The sequence below is a fragment of the Balearica regulorum genome, chromosome 2, assembly GCF_011004875.1.
Source record: "Balearica regulorum gibbericeps isolate bBalReg1 chromosome 2, bBalReg1.pri, whole genome shotgun sequence".
Taxonomy (NCBI): domain Eukaryota; kingdom Metazoa; phylum Chordata; class Aves; order Gruiformes; family Gruidae; genus Balearica; species Balearica regulorum.
In genome coordinates this window covers 34815426-34837633 of record NC_046185.1, presented here as the reverse complement: position 1 = coordinate 34837633, position 22208 = coordinate 34815426, and positions in this window count along the sequence as shown.

Genomic DNA, 22208 nt, shown 5'->3' with positions numbered 1-22208 from the left:
AGGCTTCTCATCAGTGGATACTAGGATCACCCAATATTTGTTATTTAAAAATATTTTTGATTTCATTATTGACCTCATGAAGGTGTTGATTAATTTTTTTTTACTGTCAGAAGAGGAGACCTAAACAAGTATGGCAATTTATTGCATTTAGCAGGCTAACCACCTGTCTTTTTTGAATACAGGTGCTTTTCAAATCCTACTGTCACAGCTACTATATTCTGTGAGATCTAACAGATCTCAGTAAGATTTATAAAAAAAGTTCCTTTCTGGATAAATAACACAAATACTAGATACTCACACTAACATGTATTTTATGTAATTTAATTAAATCTTTGCATGTAACTGACCACAGAAAAAAAAATCCCAATTTCAATCGGGAAAACACAAAAATCACAGTATAAGTCAAAACATATTAGTGTGACCATATTTGGTTCTCTTTTTCTGCATAAAACCCTTTGCAAAGTAACTTTATTACTAGAAGCAGATTATACATGGTATTTCAATCAAAAAATTCCCATTCACTGCCTTTCATTGTTACACAAGTCATAGAATCATAGAATTATAGAGTCATAGAATGTCCTGAGTTGGAAGAGACCCTAAGGGTCATCGAGTCCAACTCCTGGCTCCACACAGGACCAGCCGAATCAGACCGTATGACTGAGAACGTTGTCCAGACACTTCTTGAACTCAGTCAAGCTTGGTGCTGTGACCACTTCCCTGGGGAGCCTGTTCCAGTGCCCGACCACCCTCTTGGTGAAGAACCTTTTCCTGATATCCAACCTAAACCTCCCCCGTCGCAGCTTCATGCCGTTCCCTCAGGTTCTATCACTGGTCACCAGAGGAAGGAGATCAGCGCCTGCCCCTTCGCTCCCCCTCGTGAGGAAGCTGTAGGCCGTGATGAGGTCTCCCCTCAGTCTCCTCTTCTCCAGGCTGAACAAACCAAGGGACTTCAGCCTCTCCTCATCCGTCTTCCCCTCTAGACCCTTCACCATCTTTGTTGCCCTCCTTTGGACACTCTCCAATAGTTTTATGTCCTTTTTGTATTGTGGCGCCCAAAACTGCATACGGTACTCGAGGTGAGGCTGCACCAGCGCAGGGTAGAGAGTGGGACAATCGCTTCCCTAGACCGGCGAGCAATGCCGTGCTTGATGCACCCCAGGACACGGGTGGCCTTCCTGGCAGCCTGGGCACACTGTCATGTGTAATTGTATTACTCCTGGACTGGCCAATGCATGGAAATCACTTACATATCAAGTTTTGTAGTTAAAAATAGGATAGAATTTTCAGTTTTGGTAAACACACATAAAGTGTGAGGTTTTGGCCAAGGTAAATGCATTAGCACTAATGTAATTGCAGTATGAATTACAGACAATTCGATAATACAGATTAATATCTCCTTAGTTAGAATGAATTAACAGAAAAAAAAATCTCTTATTTGTTTGAACTCTAGAAATTAGTACTACAGGTTGGTCTTCAAACTCCAAAAAAAAAAAGAATTAGACATGATTTTAAAAATGCACATTTTCAAGTTTATGGGAGCAGAATTTTTTGCATTAAGCTAGAGCAACTGTGTTACAATGTTTAGAAGTGGAAAATATGGGATTTGCTTTTGACCAAATACTTATCAAAGAGAGGAAAAGAGTAAACCTGGGCTGACTTATCTTTCTCATTAGAACCTATCCCAAGCCTACCCAAACTTTTATGATGACTGACCCAAGGAACAATCATGAATTCTCTTTTTTGTAGCTATATGCTATATATGTAGAAAGTTTTACATTTCAAAAGGTAAACTTACTAAAGCAAATTAAGATACAGTATTCTTAAACAAGTCACCACTTTATAATCTTCTTGGCAGGGACATCAGTCACAGATATCAGAGTCTGAAAAGCATTAGGCCAATTTAAACAAAGCAATATTTTGCAGATTTTCTAACTGGTATTATGCCAGGTCTCTTTCCCATGCAAAGTCATTTTGTGTCATTTTGCTTTTCTATCTATAATGTGCAATATATGCACAAAAAGGAGAGGGCTTTTAGTAGTTGCAATGTTTGCTAGCTACAGCACTTCAGGTGTCTTGCTTGGATGTGGGTGCCATTTCCATTGTCATGAATCAGGCAGATAGATAAACTAATTTTCAGTAAATGGCTGGACCTGAGAAGAATGTGGCTTGCAACCATTAATTTTTATGTGTGGGCTAATTAGCAATTGTTAGCAATCTTGCTCTTTACATGTTCTGAATTAAAAAGGCAGAATCATTCATAGCAATAGTTGTGTTTAGACTAGTAACACAAGAGATGGAGAGACAACTTTGAATGACCTACGCACGGGAAAAGTGTGAACTGGAGCTTGAACTTTATCAGACACCAGACAAACTCACTCGTTAGTCAAAATTGCTCTCTACTAGACAACCTTGTTATAGTTCAGTAAAGCATTCAGCCAGCCACAAGACACAAAGCCACTGGTAACCAAACATCAGTTCTGGTGGTCGTGGAACAGCTTTAATTTTATTTAATTAACCTCAAATGGGAAACATGTGCCCTTTCCTTTTGTAACCTTTTGCAGAATGATGGGCTGTTTAAGGGATAATAACTTTGAAAAAGGTAGGTCATGCTGGAGCTGCTAAGTTGCTTTCTAAGGCTCGTTTAATTTTTTCCTATCTCTTGGTTATTTAGAAAATGTTTTTAAAGGTGCTAATGATCACGAGTAAACTGAACTAAAGAGACATACTAAATAAACACATTCTTGCCATAGGTTTCTCCTAATTGTTCCTTCTGTGAAACTGCTTTTGCCATATCTCTGCTGTTTGTCTCATTTTTCTGCTAAAGAGGACAGGAAATTGAAGTTCTGGTGGGTGTAGCTACAAACCCAGTGTTTTCATAAGTATAAGCTGCTGATTATTCTCCCTCCTTCTACCTCTTCAAGAGCAGTACAGGTTTTCCGTGTGAGGCACAGTGAAGAATGCGTACCTCAGAGTCACCTTCCTACCCTTGTTTTCCTTTGGATTTGCTCCCTCTGTGGCTGTTGTCCCCGATGTCTTGGCAACGGCCCTTCCTTTACGTTACCTGAAGATTTATTTCTGAATACCGATATCTGATGCTGGTACAACAGGAGTGGCAGTCATCTTAGGTAAGTGGTATACAGATGAAGTCACACTGTTGTTTCAATCATGTATGATGACAGTGGCGGTCCCTGCTCTCCTCAGCAACAAGGTGTGACTTGTCATGGCTCTGCTCAGGGCACAGTTCAGGTCATTTGTTTGGCAAATCTTCTTTTTACATGTGACCCCAAAGCAGTGATTTACTCCAGGTGCCAATGCTTTCTGCTAGACAGCCTGTTCCTAGGATTTTCCTTATATTTTTTTATCTGTTTCATGTGCAAATAACATTTTACTGAGTGACATGTTAATATGCACTGTTGCTGGTTCCCTGACAGCTCTAGTTGTTGTCTTAAATACAGTTGCCTAAGTTATAAACACTTCATTTTAAATGTTTCAGAAGTTTGGTTTATAAACTAAGGCGGCAAAATACATCAGTCATTCAAAAGAAGGACAATCTATTTGAGATGTAGGAATTTTTTTGTATTACACATTAAACTATGAGTTAAAGTGAAATTGAGGTTTGGGACAAGGGGAGATTGGGAAGGAGCACAAGGTACTCCAGCTAAGTACTTGGTCAAAAAGTTTTGCATATTGCCAGTTCAGATTTTAAACTAGATTAACCTATTTTTTATCTGATTTTTTTTTCCCCCCGAGATACGGTGCTTATCAGAATAACCTACTGAATCAAACCAGAGTTCTGCCTGGCCCCACGTCTCACCTTACTGTTGCTGATCGAAGACCATAAGACCAACTTATAAAAATATACTCACTTGCTATAACCTTCCAGCTTCTGAAAATCTTGGTCATAGAGCCTGATTGAAGCAGATATGGTATCATTGTTTTTAACCACTCTTGTGGGTATTTTCTTCATAATTTTGTATAATCACTTTTTGGATCCTGGAAAACATTTCGCATTCACAAAGTCTGTGGCAAACCAAAAGTCTGTTTTTACCAAAAGTCTGTTGGGAGAACTGCTCTTTTCCCACTTAATACAACATTTGGACAAAAACAGAACAAAAGCTGTTTGTGGATATAGTGGAGTCCTTCCGAAAAGGATCAAAATAGTTTGCTAAACCTATTTTAAAGCTGGTACTAGAATTATTTTTATAATTTTTATATAACTGTCGATGACAGCAAAATACCTTTTCATAAACTATACTATGAATGGTGGCAAGTATTGCTGTTGGTTTTAGTTTAGTACAAAATCATTTTATACAGTATGCAAGAAATCAGGAATTTTGTTTCCCATCTTTTTTAAGTATTTGCCTCTTGGCAGGAGTCTTGTATGACAGGCACTTTCCACTTTAGAACATGTATTTTTGGATGGGAATATCCAGTACTATTATTTAGATAGAAATGACATCTTTCCAGTTACTATAGAGGTATAAAGTCAAGGTTGCTGCACTAAAGAGATCAAAATGGGTATAACTCATTCTGTGGGCTCTGTAGTTTTTAAAGCTTCATAGTGAGCTGTAACTTTGTCTGGTTGGTAAGTGTTGTCAGGATTTGCCACCCCCTCTGTAAGAAGAACTGCATGGATGGCATTGGTCCAACACCTGAGCTGGGAACTCAAAGTTTAAGGGTCTTATTTAGGGAAGAAAGTACTTTAAAGAACTGCTTTTAAAATAATTTAAATGAAAACAGAAACCACAAAATAAGCAAATGAATGGAAATAATTTAATACAGATACTGTGTGAAAGAAGTGAAGAACTGGTAAAGGTTTAACTTGTAAAGAATTTTCCAAAATGGGCTACAGTAAGCCTTTTAGCATTACTTCACCCCCTCTAGCATTCTCTGTTTATCTTTGTTACCCGCACTTTAGATTTGGAGCAGTCTTTAGTCTTTTTCCTCTCTGTCGGTACAGTATGTAGAGTTTGTGTGCCTGACGTAGGAACTTGAGTATTGCTAAATATCTATAATGGGAAGGATTAACAGGACATCTGTACAGAGGTAGAATAGGGTCTTGAGAGGAGATAGATAATTCCTTCCACTAAAAGAATAATTAAGAGACTGTCTACAAATTAAAGGGCTGTCTTACATAACAAGTGGTACAGCTGTGAGATAAACAAAATATGACTAAAAAAAAAGACTGAAGTCCAGTGCCTGCTTTCCTTTTTCTGTGGAAATCACACTGAAGACAGCAGGATTTCCCTAGTCTAATTGTGAGCAGAATTTGGCCCTCAAATGAAACAAACATCTGGAACAATAATAAGTTTATTTACATAGCCACCAACTTCCAACCCATCCAAGGCGCTCAAGGCAATGCTCAAGAAAGCAAATCACAATAATAAATAAAATAGATAAAAAATAAATTAAAGCATCATAAGACACAGAAAATATCTTGGAAGAAAATGCTTTTTTCCAAGAACAACTTCAATTAAGTTGAACTAGACAGTGAAGACCAAGTTTTTTGTATACAGCTGTGTTTAAAAGCCTGCAATGGGTGTGTAGAGAAAAAATATAAAAGCCAAGCAGGACATTGGAGTGTGAATTACCTTGGAGATTAGAATATGGCAAGAGGGGAGAAGGAAAGTGATTTCAGAGTCACTGACAGGACATTCTGATTATCTGAATGTTTTAACTCTAATTAAGATGTTTAGATAAACGTTTTGGCAGGCTAATTGCATTTGAAATCTAAATACAGTACCTAAAATGGAAAACTCTCACTGTAGCTAGCTGACAGCATTGGAACAATAATCTTTCTCTTAATTTTTCAAAACCTCTTGTTAATTAATGAAGATACATTTAAACCAAAAAGATCTCTGCTTCTGAGTGCATCCATTAATCTGCCTGTGCAAGAGACCAGTATGCCTGTGATCACGTCTGGTCGATTCCAGTGGGCTTCTCCAGTATTGCTTAATCAGATTGGGTGAGATGTGACTTGAAGTCTTAAGAGAGATTATTTTTTTTTCTCAGACAAAAGTCTAAAAAGTCTTCACAGTTTGATATGATAGGGTCTAATTGCACTGCAACTTCTCATAGGTAATAAGAGTAAAGAGCAGTAAGACTATTGTTGTTGCTGTGTACTGCTCAGCTCCCTCACCAACTTATTCATAGCCATTTATTTCCTCCTACCATCTAGATGAGGGTATCCAAGGATGTTTTGCCCTTATGATCACATAGTACATAGCTACAGAATTTTCTTGTTTCCCTGCTTCAAACATATAACCTTTCATTTTCTTTTGCCAGTGCATCAGACAGAAGTGTTGTTTTTAAATAGATAGGAGGCTGAAGGATCACCATAGCTACAGACTTCAGCATCCCTCCAAGAGTTCACACATAGTGTTTATGTTTAGTAAGTCACAGAAGTCAGATCTTAAAATTGGCATATTTGGTTCAAATAAAAATATAAATTTTGTTTGATATTCATGTGTTTAAGGATCAAAGTTACCTTCCCTTCATTTAAAGAAGTTACGAGAAAGAAAGACACAAAATAGGGTATCTATAAAAAAACCAAAATAAATTGAACTGTCTAAACCATTTCTAAAGTATGTGATAGAGACAAAACACACAGTGGTATTTTCTGGATCAGAGTCCGTCTTGGCATGATGTTTTTAAATCAGTCATGGCTTTGCCACATGGAGGTAATGCAGTCATATCCTATACTTGCCAATAAAAACTTTCCTAACACTATAGACCATCATGCACTCACTTAAGATCTATGTGGGAAGGGTAAATCCTTTTATAGATGGAAATGTCTTCAATAGTTAGCTATAGCAGCATATGTGCACACAGATATGTATATTAAACCCCAGCTGATAACAGCACCTATTATTAAGGTTGTCTGACACTTTCTCATAAATAGCTGGAGGCTGTTTCATAATGACTTTGCCAAAGTTTGACCACTTGGGCTGAAATTTTCCATGCTGTATTTCTGCTTCATCTGGAAGATTTTTTTTTTTTTTAAATTCTGCCAAAATGGCCAGCAATTTCCAAGAATTATGTTAAGAAAAAATGTTTTCAGCTTTTGAAATTATTTTGATCATCTCTTAGAAAAGTTCTAGCATGGTTTGCTCTGGATGAGTGATTTGAGATTTGGAAGAATGATAGCCCTTGTGTCAAGAATGTGTTTTTAAATCTACCTATGAAAAAATCCACCCATCATTGATCTATTTACAACTCTTTGCAGAACCACAGCTTACGCAATCTCAGCAGATAGCTCTTAAAGTTTGGAAGCTAAAATTTCCCAGACATCTTTCCCTCAGAGGGCAGGTCTGTTCCCTTCACACCTGCTGACTATCCTGTGAGTAATCAGTTCTTGCAGGGAAGCACTGGGCTGCATTTGTATTTGACAAGAGAAGAAATGACACACTGGGATTTTGGGGTCTGTTTCAGGCTCAGTTTCAGAAGAGTCTGAAATTGTCCTGGTATTTTCCACAGTTTAACCCTACTGCACCATCTGCAAGCTTTCCAAGTCACTCATACACTTTTGCTTTGCTGCAATCTGGCCAGTTTGTCTGGCCAGTCTTAGTTCTACCCCCAATTTGGGTCACTTGCTGCATCATTTAGCAGAGCGTGTTTCTCCTGCATAGGCTCCTCTTTCACTTTCTTCATGGTTTTGCCTTGGCTTCAATCTCATTGGAGTTCAACCTCTGCAAAAGCTCCCTGAACAGTAATCTTATTCACTGTTGAATTGATTCATCTCAGTACAGGTACATCCTGTACAGTGATTTTCTTTTTTTCCCTTTTCTCCTTTTCCCTTTTCCCTTTTCCTTTTCTCATTCTTTTCTTCTCTCTTTTTTTTTTTTTTTTTTTGGTTTGTTTGGTTTTTGTTTGGTTGTGGGTTTTTTGGTGTACTTCGTGGAAAGATAGTTTGCAACAGTTTGCAACAATGACTGTTTTTCTGTTTTATGATATCTCAAATTTCATGTGTGGGATGTTAGGACTACATGGGACACCAAAATGGGTAACTTAAGATACTGCGTGGTATATTTAATTCTGTATTCAAGGTAGTAACTATATAGAGTTTTTTAAAAAATACTTTGTTTTTCATATCGTGAAGAAAGACTTAACTAAGATCTCAGTAAAAAGAAAAAATATGAATAGTTATATTAGTCTGTCTTCCATTTAACAGTATTTTCTGTACAGCATACTTCTTATCTTAGATAAGAATAATGTTGATGTTACATTTAACTTTCAGGTTTACACATTCAGGAACACTGTACCATTTGCTCTCTGTGGGCCACTACATTTGTGAAAAAATAAGAAAAACCCACTTTAGGACCAGAAGAAACTAACCTTACCATACAGCCCTTCATGGTTTATAGGGATAAGCTTGTTAGCAAAGATTAACACCCAGATATTCTACCGATATTTTTTGACCTGTCATCAAATACATGGTGCTGAAATACTCCATTAATCATTTAGCTAGTTTGGGGCACCTAGTTGGCTTATCCTTTTATTGCTGAGCCAGATGGCACTGTGGGAGATAGATAGTTTCTGAAAGGAGTGAGGGAAGGATATTCTGCCTAAAATGCACGGCTAGAAGAAACAATTGTCTTTGAAGTAGGATTTAATTTACACTATTTTGAGAGCACTTTCAGTCACTCAACAAGTCAGTAGATGAGCAAGTTGGTGTATGCTTCATTTCACTTTGAACAAACAGTGAAGAAGGGTGCAATGGTATTAAGAGAAGCAGTGGATGAGTAACGTTGTCCTAGATGAATTGCCAGTGCTTTATACAGACCATAAGCTTGTGTAACTGGGTGCAGGATGCTGGCAACACCACGATCAGGCAGTAGTTTGTTGAGGCAATGAAGTAGGCACTAGCTTTGGTAAGGAAGGGAAGGGGCATAAAGTAACTAGGAGGACTCCGACCTTTTTGAATACCACAGGGAAAGGGAGATTTCATGTCTGTCTTTGACCTCATGATAGTGCTTTATAAACCCTGTCCAAAGGTGGCTACTGTAGACTTCTCCAGCATTTTGGGCACTGCAAAGTAGACTGGGTCCATAATCATGTAGCTAACGCTTTAGATAGGTCAGTACTAAGCTGTATAAAATGATATGGAACACTGCATCTGCATTTGTTGGTGGGTGAAATATAGCCATTTTATCCTGCTTTTTCATCTGAGGAGAAATTGTTGCTCTATACTGATCTCTGAACAGGGAAAGGACATATATATTTAATATGTAGCCATGATCAAAGTTAGGATTATTATGCTTATGATAGGCTTAGTGGGGAATCATTTACCCAACTAGAAAGACTGTTAAAGAATGGAGCTTCCAATTTTACCAGGGTGTTTTTGGAAGCTGGTTGTGCCATGAGCATCCACAATTAGATCTCGCTCACTGGAGTGAGTTTTTCAAGGAGCAGGACCTTTGCTGCATGTAAGGATCAATTGCTGATGGCCCTGTGACATTAGGCTTAGGTCAGGAAGGTGTTAAACACTAGATCTACGGGTAAGCTAGTTGCTAGATCTCCTATGGTCTCCAGAGGGGAAAAAAAATAGGATGGAATTTGAGAAGACCTGCCATCGTTGTAAACTAAGGAAGACAGGAATATTCAAAAGATTGACTTGAATTGACTGCCTGAAAAATTTTTTATACTGGGTTAGGGGAAACATTTAGGATGTCTGTGGCCTTCTACTAGACTGACTTAAATGTCTGATAAAGTTGACTCTGCCTGTTTGCATTCACCCATATCTTTTATCATAAGCTTGCATCTTCTAATAATGCATGTGGAAGCTGATTCAGTAGCACAGCCATGTGTAACCTTGGCATTCCTCATTTTTGGGAACTCATATTTTGTCTGAAATATGAACACCAGAGACTAAGTGAGAAAGAGAAGTAGGAAACAAGATCGTCAGGACTGTGATCAAGGAAAGAAATGAAAAAGAGAGAGATAGATAGCAGCTTCCCCAGCTCAGAGGAGAACCCCATCTGATAAATCAGTGGAAAAGTCCTTCTACCCTTCCTCTAAAATATTTTTTCCCTCCACTTTTCTGAAGTAATGACAAGAAATTCAAAGTCAGCTATTCTCTAAGGCCTGGCATCAAGGAGAGAGCAAGAACATGATTTAGTATGCAGACTCTCATGAACTTTAAACCATTCATCTTATGAAGGGGACAGAGTTCATGTTTTTGCAATGGGCATTAGGCAGTACTGTTTCTATTTTCTTTTTCTTACTGACCACAATCCCCATTTCTATGTCTTTCAGAGCTGCGTGGGGAAAAAGGAAGGTGTCAAATGATCTCATTGCCAGGCAGAGCTCATCAGTTACTGACAAGAGATGTAGATCCGTGTTTCAAATTAGGATGTATAACGATAGGTCCTTTAATGACTCCACTTTGCACCTTTTAGGATGAAATTTTGTTCCATCAAATCTTAACATTGGTGTGGGAGGAAGTGTTACATTAACAATATTGCTCTTAGCTTTCTCCATGTTTAATATCAATTTCCTCTGTAGCTAAATACATTTTCCTTTTATGAGGTTCTGATTGGTACCTGGGAATGTTATTTTCTGCTGCAGATGTGTGTAATGGGCACCTGTCATGACTGAACAAACTCTGAGGGATTCCACAAGCACCTTGTAACAATAAAGAATTGTCCTTTTCCTGTGGAAATGATTTCAGAAAGTATATTCAGTAAGAGATAATGTGTCTAAAGCAGTACGTTCAGAAGGGATCACCTTGCACTCAGTGATCAAGAGGGAGTAGCAAAACATTTATGAGCACAAAATTGTTGCAATTAAAAACTTAGCAGATGAAAGTTTAAGCCTAGGAGTTAAAATACCTTTGAATAAGGTCTGTAAAGTACTGAAGACAATCAAACACTTCCACAGAAGCAGTCTTAACAATTATTTTCTTTTTGGACGTGTCTCCAGAAAAATATCCTGGAAAAAGTAATTATTTTTTGGCGAGATTTTCAATGAAGGCAAATTGGTATTGGTTGAGGCAAGCACAGTTTGAGAGAAAACTTAATAATAGGTCTCTGTACCGTTATGGAAAGAGACCCCCAGTATGAAGGGTGAAGCATCTCATGCTTCATGTACTTTCCAGAAACATATATTCCATACCAGTTTTTTGGCCTTGTGCAGAGATATTAATCAGCCCAGGCTGTAGTACAGGCACGTAGCAATGAGAATAACACAGTGTTTAACATACTTTACAAATAAATCCTGTTCCTCTGAGCTGAAGTTTGCAATCCAATAGCACATACCTTTTAATAAGAAGGAGAAAAAATGGAGCCCACACTGACAGCATAACCCACACCTTCTCTATGCCTTAAATTCACTCTATAAGGGGGATATTTATTCTTGTGCAAACACATAATGCTTGCCCAGATAATACCTCTCAAATGACAAAATATTGCCTGAGCCAAGGTGATGTGCAGAGTGAGTGTAATCAAAGCACTCTGGCTTCTCTAGCCAAGGGCATACAGATGAGTGACATGGGGGATATTCATGCCCAACCACCCTTGATGCACCAGCCCGAATGAGTACTTAACCATTAGCATCAAAGCTCATGAATCTGGGGCCAGAGCAAGAAGCCTCACCTGCTTTATCATCTCATACCCTAGAAATATCTGTAAGCCATCCAATCTATAGTTTGTGCTATGCAACCTTGAAGTTACTTCGGTCAGGGATTGTGTCTTTGTGTTATGGAAATTTCTGGGCATACTGCTGGCACTATGGCACAAGAAAATTGCAATTGTTTTCCTATTGTTAAGCGTCGGGGTTTTTTTCCTGACAGTTGTGGTCAATAAAGAGAAACCTGAAATGTTATTGTCCACCTCTTATACAAAATTAGAAATCTGAACTCTAAACCAGTGACTCTACTGCTGACATTTGGAACATTTTCTTTGTTTGTTTTGGTTCATTGTATCTCCCACATAGCTTGACCTACAGGCTCCAACTATGTTTGATGGAAATGTCTTTTAGCAGATACTTGTTGAAATAGCAGGGACTGGTGACAGTAAAGGGGAGCAGAAATGCATAACAGCAGCTTATCATGAGACATTTTGATAAGCATGGAAGATGTTAGCATACAGCTCACTGGAAAAAAGATCTAGAGCATTAAACTATATCAACAGCATTAAAGAAGGGATATATATGAACATGTGTGTGTTATGCACACACACATGAAAATGCACGCACATATGCTTTCCTCTTGAAGGAGTAAAAACCAGAGAATTGGCATGGAGTAAACAGAGGGACAGCTAGATTAGTTCAGCTGTTGGGTCACAGCCAGAAAAGGACTGGAGAACTGTAATGTTTTAAAGCATTTTTCATCTGAGAAACTTTTATTCTAGCTGAAATAGTATGGGACGGTTTGTCCTTTCTGGAGACCTGGAGACACTCTTATTTGTTAGGGCATGAATGAAAATCCACACCTTGAGAAGCTTACTGGGGAGGGAGACATATCTGGAAAGCAAGTTTGGGGTTTTTTTCTAATTGCTTTACTGTATTACCTTTAGGGCTGACTTCCACATTTTAGGGAAAGGAGAACAGTGAAAACGAGTGATATGGAGTGACTCTATCTGGTATTAGGGAACTATAATTACTGCCATTTCCTTCTGTAGGCAGATCTAACCTCTAAGTGTTAAGTCATTTGGCATCAAGGATCCATCATTCTGGTAAGTAAATTAGAGAAAGGGCATGACTAAAATCACCTGTGGCTAATTCTGTGTTTGAGATTCACTCCATCTTAAAACCACCACAAAACCTCAATGCACTAAGAAAACAGCATTGTTTTGAAGTGAACTTATCCCTGCCTCATTGAATCTTTTTTCATCAGGGTGTGAATGTTCCTCTGTCACACAACAGCTTAAATTCCAGGCCTTCAGGATCAGGGACTGAACTAGTCCCAGGTACTGAGGTGAGCATTGCACAACAACTTTCTCTTTTTAAACTGCTGTGTCTTTTGAAGGACTGTCACTGATAAGGACAGAAGCAAGGAAGAAAGCTTTTCAGCCAGCTCTGTCCTGGAGAACCTACTTCTGACATAAGAGTCATCTGGAAAACTCACTGCTTCCAGGCTGCACAGAAAAATACATATTTCTGCTCCTAGGAGCGATGCAGGGGTAGAGGAGGGATTGAGAGAAGAAGGAATTTAAAGATAAAATACCTGAGCTGGCATGGGGTTGTAGAGTGGAAACTGTCTGGCCTTTCAGCTTGTCTCTGTCAGCTCTTTATGCAGTAAGAAGTTGTACTGAGGAATACTGACTAAAACACGGTAGGCAGTAGGAATGAAGCAAACTCTGAATGAAATCAAGAAAATCAATGAAAACAGAATGAGAATGTAGAGGGAAAGAGGAGGCATGAGAAAGGAATAGTGTCACCAGCAAATTCAGGATACTTATTAATCAAGAATTCTGGGTGAATTACAAGCATTCTGTGAATAAATCCCAGCAGCAGATACAGCTTTTCCCAATCTTTTCTGCAGCTACAAGTATTTCAGAATATTTTTCAACTACTGGTTTTACCAAAAATTAAAAAAAAAAAAAAAAGAGAGAGAGAAAGAAAGAAAAAATTCTAATAACTCCCATCTTGTATAAGCTAGCCTGATTCCACAAAAATGCACAGCATTCTCCTGGGGTTGGACTGCTTCAGACTTTGGCTTCTAGCAGAACCTTTTTCGATATTTGCGGATTATTACATAAAACTCCCATTTATTACAAAGATCCAAAGAAATGGCCTTTGACCACAGCATAGTCTAGTAATTGCATACATGGAAATATGCATATTGGTATATACATATCTATGCCTGAAAGCAAAACTTCCAGTTCCCTATGAAATTAATTGTCGAAAGGCACAAAGACTGCAATTTAGGGATAGTGCCAAGTTCTTTTATTTCAAAGTTGTAACCTACTGTAAATATGGAAAAAAGCCCACTTTTTTTCTGATGTTCTAATAACATAACAGTGTATTTAGCAAGTTAAGGTAGATTTATTGAAAGCATTGTTGGTTTGTTAACTCAGTACCAGTCCAGATATCAAATGAATACACCAACAATCAAATTAAACAGTTATCAGATTATTCATTCTTAAAAATACTAAGCTTGAGACATCATAACATTGTTTACAAGACCTTGCTCAAAGAAGAGAATAAAATTGGTCAAGTGTTTTAGAAGAAAATTAATTTCCTTTGGAACAATATTTATGTGATGTTGTACCTATGTATTACTCATTGTTGTAGGTTATACAGAAACCTGTAAACGCTGGCTCCTTAATCATAGCCTTTTTAATACACTAAACTGCTTTCATTTCCCTTACAAGATAGAGCATTTATCCAAAAGTAAACATGACATTTGCACAATTCATATATGATTTAAAGTTCACCTACCTAAAGCAGCACCATCCATGCATCCTTTCATTAAAGGACACATACAATCACAATCCCAGCTGAACGGTGTTAAAAGAAAGGAGGATGGGAGAGAAAAAGGCAAGTAATTTCACTCCCCCCCCCCAAAAAAAAAAGAGAAATAAAAGGTGTTTTTTTAAAATCGCAACTGTTCAGTCCTGTAGTGTCAAACCCCACAATGCTAATGGGTGGCCAGGTGTCTACTTAATATCTTGATGGTGAATGTTGATGCTCTGCATATTTAACTGGTCAGACTAGTAGTAGCTGTTTAGCCAAGAAAAATGCCTCTGTTATGATGAAATACATCAATCCACTTATTTCACCTTGTCATGCCTGCCTAGAAATCCACACAGTAACTAGTAAATCTTAGACTTTAGCAACATGTTCCAATCTTTGTCAAAATCAGATAAGATTGTTAGTCAAGCCTGAAAAGTCCTTCTCAAACTGAAGTTTCTTACAATATTAGTTATACAATTAACAAACCAAATGACTACCAGAAAATGAAAAAAACCCACCAACTAGTGAAAATCCAGCATGGAAACATACAGGTGTTTGACATCTATTTCAGTATGCATGCAGATTTTTTGGCCTCAGTAAACTGCCAAGCTACTTACTGGCAGGTCAGTTCAGGAGAAGGAAAATGATATGCTTGGAAACTGCATTTTTGAATCCAAAGAAAAAAAAGAAAAAGACAAAAAGCAAAGATTTTATAGTTGAACCATAATTTTCTGTAGCTGTTGTAATCTTATTACGGTGACTATGATGATTTGTTGAAACATAAATGTCAGCTGTAATATTTAAGGCACTGTCCAGTAGCATGTTGGACTCAAACAGCAGATTGGCCTACTAGAAAATAACCGTTGTTCTAGGCAATCGCAACCAGTTAATCTAAAACCCAAATGTATTCAAAACATAGTAATACAGCCACCAAAACCACGATGTATATATCTGGCTATGTATTATTTATTTTTTTTTTTAAATCTATTGGTTTGTTACTGTGGAAAAAATGGAAATAGTTGATTTTATTTGATCAATTGATTTTCAGATCAGGGCAGCCACAATATCTGGCAATTTGACGTTGACCAGGTGACATCAGTAATTGCTACTCTACAGCCAAAATGTTGTAATTACAAATTAGCTGTTCAGTAGCCGAGTGGAATGACTTCGTCAGGTTTATTCCTACAGCAAGCATATACATTCTCAAATTCCAAAACACATTATGCTTGCAAATATTCTTATAATAAGTCACAATCAAAATGGGAATCTGAATTATGCTTTCATTTGCACCTAAGGGTTGAGACATAAAGGAAAAGTTGAAGTATTGGGAAGCCTAACAGCTGTGTCTTTTCACTGGTAGAGGAATTTGTGTACATTCACGCAACTGACATTCAGAGTGAGTAGTAAGTTTTCTCATGAAGGAAATAAAAGAGTGAAAACTGGAATACTACAATGCATTGTTATGTTATGCCAGACTCCTGTAAATCCAACACTTTTATGGTATGCTATAGAAAGTATTTACACCGCTTAATAAAAATCTGTAAGTTCAGAGGTCATCACTTGCAGTCCCAGCACCCTAACATTATTATTAATATAACCTGACATTATGTTTACAGTAAATTAGAAAAATTCACTGTAAGCATAGGAACTAGGGAGAAGATTTCAACTGAAACCATGTGGCAACCTTTCTAGGTTTTACTAAAGCAGAAACCAGTTATTTTCATCTGTAAATCTCGATTACAAGCTGAAGCGAAAGAAAATCTACATTTCATAGAATACCAAGTGCAGTAGATCAGTGGAAAATAACTCAGAACTGTGTTCAGTTCAGCAGCACTCCAAAGGAGCCCTTGGTGGTCAGCCAAAGGATCTAGTTTTCAGTTTGTCATACTTCTCAATGATTTTCAGCCGGTCTTCCACAGTTTCTCTCCCCTGCCCCATCATGTTCCTTTTACTTTTCTGTAATGCTTGTTGGACTTTCCTGAAATTGATGTAGACCAGTCAGGGCATCAATCCATTAACGAAGAGAAAAGGTGAGGTCAGGCTGTGCTTTGAAGAATATCCATTTATGGATTAACGAGGAACAGGGCTTTTTCTTTCTTTTTTTTTTTTTTTTTTTTTCTTCCTGGTGATAGCATTCCTCCATTTCCTAAGTGCCTGCACTTCTTTCCCACATGCAAAGTCAATAAATTTTCAGAACCAACCTGTTTGGATGGACTAGGCTAAAGCAAGTAATGAACATATACTTTCTTCAGGGGCCTCCTGTCTTTCCATAGGCAATAGCAGCCTTAGCAATACTCCTGCAGTCTGCTTTTTTTTTTGGTTGATTTTCTGTAACTGTGACGCAGTATCTATGACTGACACAGCATATCTATGTTCAGTGCTCTGATATCTCAAAATGATATTTCTAACCTCTCTGTAAGTCTTTGATACTTTTATAACATTTAATACCTCCATTAAGCAACATTATGAAACCACGTGAAGCATCAAATTTAGAGGTTCCTACCAGAAAACCAGCAGCACCCTTTCAGCACTACACTCACTATTTTCATACTAGAGGTCAGTGACAGGAAAGGAGTAAATGTTGCCTCTTCACTCTAAGACAGATTTTGTTTTTAAGTAAAACCAGGTGACCTAAAATGCTTAATAAACCTAAATTCTGCAGAAGCTTGAGACACTCTGTTTCCCTTTCCCCCTGCAAACTGCTCTGACTGCTACGAATTCCTGGCACAGTCTGAGACAAAGCTTATTGACCAAGTACAGCCAGGACTTCTCTCATAACCTCTGTTCCACCGTTAACTTGTCCCTCTGGAAACACCACTTACAGCGATCCTTCACCATTCAGAGGCCCCTTGTACCCCTACATACTTTTGTCCCTACCACGGCTGACACCTTTGCTTCACAGCAGACCTGACAAGCGGCATTATTGACTCCAGGACTTTTGAATTCATCTTGTATTGAGAAGTTTGTGACAACATTGCTTTCTATCAGGGGAAGTTCCTGTGAAAGGTGTTTGTTGTTTCTATTTTTTTCTGTATGTTTGTCTAGGATGTGAAATACTAGCAAAACCCCCAAAAAACCTCTAAGAGAGTGTGGTGGGTTGACCCTGACTGAGGGCCAGGTGCTCACCAGAGCCGCTCTATCACTCCCCTCTTTCATTAGACAGGGGAGAAAAGTGCAACAGGAAAAAAAACTTACAGGTCGAGATAAGGACAGGGAGAGATCATTCTCTAATTATCATCACGAGCAAAACAGACCGAACTTAGAGAGGGAATTCATCTAATTTATTACTAAGCAAAACAGAGTAGAGGAATGAGAAATGAAACCAAATCTTAAAACACCTCCCCCCACCCCTCCCATCTTCCCGGGCTCAACTTCACTCCCGGCTTCAACCTCCGCCCCCCCCAGCGGCACAGGGGGACGGGGAATGGGGGTTATGGTCAGTTCATCACATGGTGTTTCTGCCACTCCTTCATCCCCAGGGGGAGGACTCCTCTCATCATTCCCCTGCTCCAGCGTGGGGTCCCTCTCACAGGAGACAGTCCTTCACGAACTTCTCCAACATGAGTCCTTCCCACGGGAGACAGTCCTTCACGAACTGCTCCAGCATGGGTCTCTCCCATGGGGTGCAGACCTTCAGGACCAGACTGCTCCAGTGTGGGTCACCCACGGGGTCACAAGTCCTGCCAGCAAACCTGCTCTGGCATGGGCTCCTCTCTCCACGGATCCACGGGTCCTGCCAGGAGCTTGCTCCAGCATGGGCTTCCCATGGGGCCACAGCCTCCTTCAGGTGTCTCCACCTGCTCCAGCGTGGGGTCCTCCACGGGCTGCAGGTGGAATCTCTACACCCCCCTCATCCTTCCTGCATGGGCTGCAGGGGGACAGTCTGCCTCACCATGGTCTTCACCACGGGCTGCAGGGGGATCTCTGCTCCGGCACCTGGAGCACCTCCTCCCCCTCCTTCTTCACTGACCTCGGTGTCTGCAGAGTTTCTTACATCTTCTCACTCCTCTCTCTGGCTGCAAAAGCGCTCTCTAACTGTTTTTTCTCTTTCTTAAATATGTTACCCCAGAGGCGCTGATTGGCTTGGCCTTGGCCAGCGGCGGGTCCATCTTGGAGCTGGCTGGCATTGGCTCTATCAGACACAGGCAAAGCTTCTAGCAGCTTCTCACAGAAGCCACCCCTGTAGTCCCCCCCGCTACCAAAACCTTGCCACGCAAAACCAACACAGAGAGTCATGCTATTTCATTTTACCCAAACACAGCAAAGCAAAAAGATCAGCAACAGGTTTAGGGATGACAGATCCTGTCTTCTGTGTAACACAAAAATTACAGTTTACAGCGAGGGAGTTGTTAGGTTTTCAGATTATCTATGTATGTTCAAGGCGTTATTTTTATTACCAATACACTCCATGTTCTGTGAGCATTGAGTTTGCAGAACACTTAGAGGAATGTGTAGTCCAAACCACAGATTAAATGAGGAGAAAGGAAGGTGTTGCTGGTAGTTTCCAACTGAAGAAAAAAAATCCCTTAGCCTTTTTTGAGGAATAATCTACCTAACAATTTGGTGACCTAAGGAAAGCGAGAATTACAGGATTCTTTCATTGTTCATAAGGTTCTGTTTGCTTACTCCTGGAAAAAGAAAACACAAAAACCCTTCAGAGATTTCCTCACTGACATGCTTCATTATTATGAAGTTTGATAACGCTCTGAAGGTGTTATCAAGGTGTTTTAATCTTGGATGACAGAATGGAGTCTCTGTTCTAAAATAAGCACTTCCCAGGTGTACCTCCTTGCAGTGACAGAGGTCAGGTGCTTAGTTTAGGGAAAATAAGACCAAAAAAATCCCAACCAAAAACCCCAAACCCCAAAGCTTTACCTGGGTAGTAACATCATTCCGTCTTTTCTGGTCCATGACATCGAAACTATTGTCCTGAAAACTCTACCAATTTTCAGAAAGACCAAAGTTGGGTAACCTAAAGCACTATTTTTTTCAACAGTAACCTAATCAAACTTCTACTGATCCTTTAGATAGCTAAACCTGAGAGATGATTGTATGTCTATGCCTACTCAGCTTCATTCAGCACTGTTTTCAGAAGCAGAGACAAGCACATGCTGTTGCCTTGGTCTTAAGTATCTGAGGAACACATGAGAATAATGTCTTCAAACACTAGACAATCTCTAGAGAATACAGTTGGATGAAATGATGCAATGAGCTGGGAGCAACGTTTTACCACTGAATTACTGCTTGAAACCACATTGATGGATTCCTTACAGAAATCTTTGGAAAGCATGGGTGAAAAACAGTCATAAGCTACTGTGCGCCTAGTAATCTCTGTGGCTTCTCAAGCAAAAACAAAGGTGAAAGATAAAACTGCATGATATGTTGCTTTAGTAAGTACAAGCACTGTGTACTCACATATGGTAATTGTACTTTAATGGAAGGCTTTTGTAGTCAGTTAATAAAATGGAGTATAAGTTCTATCTATAAAATTGGCTGGATACCCAAACTCAACTCATACTGTATTTTCTCTAGAACATCTTGTTTAAAATATTATAAGCAAAAAAGGACTCATCTACTTCTTATGGATGTGTCTTCCCTTTTGTGTAGTCTACTGCTGAATGGCTTTTGTGTCATACCAGTGAAAAGATAGTCCAGGCCCAGTGAGCAGCTAATGCATGTTACCAAGATCTTAGAAGGTTTGAAGTACTTTGCAATTGCAGAGTTTCTCTAATGGGTCCCCAAAATACATGATCCAGTTAAGAGAAGCAAAGCCTCTTGGAGGGATTTTTTTATGGTCATGTGGACAACAGCTTCTGAGAAAAGTAGTTCTGAATAACAGGAAGCCTCCAGCCAGTCTTCCAGCAAGAGATCTGGGTTTGCTCCTGCTCTCTTCATGGCACTTGGAAGGTTTGCAAGATGCATCTGGAAAGGAATTGCTGGCCTTTGGCTCACCTGCCAACTGTATGTCCTTCTGCTTTATTTTGTAGTTCCAGTAAGGATAACAGTATCTGAATGGTTGGTTTTACCCATTTAAAAAATACCAGGAAATACTAGGGAGTTGTATGGATGAATTTGGTTCCTGCAATTGCTTTTTTTGTTGTTGTTTTGGGTTTTTTGCTTTATGTTGTGGTTTTGGTTTGTTTTTTTTTTTTAATAGTACTATGGTAAATGGTATTATTACACAAGAAAGAGTTTCACCCTCTAGAGGAATACAAAATATTTCTGAAATCAAAACTACTCTTTAAAAAAGACAGCACTTCATGAGAACTGGAACAGCATGCCATAAGTCTAGGGTTTTGCGTCCAAGAGTGTGCAAGATTTAGTAGCTTGGAGGAAGATATATAGCCACCAGAAGAAACAGCTTGATAATAACATGCCAATGGCAGACATTTCTTCAAAACATCAGACATATAGTGGACAATCTTATGAAAATGTTCTTATTGTAATTGTATTAGAGTTTTCTATAAAGCAGTATAATTAATGTAAAATACAGAGATCTCACCAGAATTTAATAAACATCTTATTTTCAAGGCCCTCTACTTCCACCACTGGATGCAAAACTATTAAGAGAACCAACTTTTTTTAGCATGTGCTGTCTGTTATTTGTGGTTGAATAGAAGATAGTGAACCCCAGAGATGAACGTCTTCCTGCAGATTCACATGAAGGAGCTGTTGAACAGAGCACAGTGTGGTCCTGATGGCTGTAGATTAATGGAGAAAAGCTCTCTGAAAAAGATTTCTAACCATATAGGGAGTCATGATCTGCAAATGAAGAGCTTCTGCAGCCAGGCCTTAAGCTAGATTGTAAATCACTCTCAAAGTAATCATTAAAAAGCACCCTATGTCATATGCATTTCTGGAAACAAAGATTAAAAAAAAAAAAAAAAGGACATTAATAACAACCTGGTTAGACTGCAGGTAAAAACTCTACTCATAAGCCAAAACCTTTTCTATCAATGATATACAGACTGGTCGTGCACCCCTTTCTCTCTCATAACTTTCCTAGAGGTACTAATTTTATCTCTGAATTAAATTTCATCTGAAATTATTTCATCCAGGTTTTTATTGCTCTTTTCAATGGAATATTGGAAAACGGTGGAATATTTAATAACATCAGTGAGATAAACATTTTTTTCTGTGGAGAAACTGTCATGGTAATGACCCAGAAACTGTCCTTTTTGTGGAGTTATTTAAAACAGATATGTGATTTAGGGAACTGTGAAAGAATTGGAAATCAAGGCAGAGTTTAACTGAGACTGATCCACACACAAAGGTTGGTGTTTTTTTTTTTAAATCCTTTTTGTTTTTATTAATCCTTATAGTTAAAAAAGTAAGATTTTCAAGAATGTTGAATATTTTGTCCAATACCATGATCAGAGCAAGTCATAGATATTTAGTACTGTTTCTGCAGAAACAGTAGAGCTAGAAAAGGTACAAAGAAGGGTGACAAGAATGATCAGAGCTAAGGTTAACTAGATTAAGAAAGGAAAATCAAGAGGAGTATAAAATCTCAATGTCTGTAAATCTTGAATGACAAGGAGAAAGAAAATTCATTATGTTCTACAATTTAAGAACTCAAGAATATCCAATACAATTACCATTTAAATGGCTTCATACAAATTGAGCTACATGTTCACATGAAACATATATTGCGGAAGAGATTGCTACGGGCTTAAGTACCTCTTCTAGAAGTGGTTAGGCAAGTTGCTGTTTCTTCTGGCAGAGGCCAATAATCTTTTAGTAAACACACAATGTCTGTCTTCAGACATATAATTCTTCAATCCATTGATTTTTGGTAACTACCTGTCTATGAG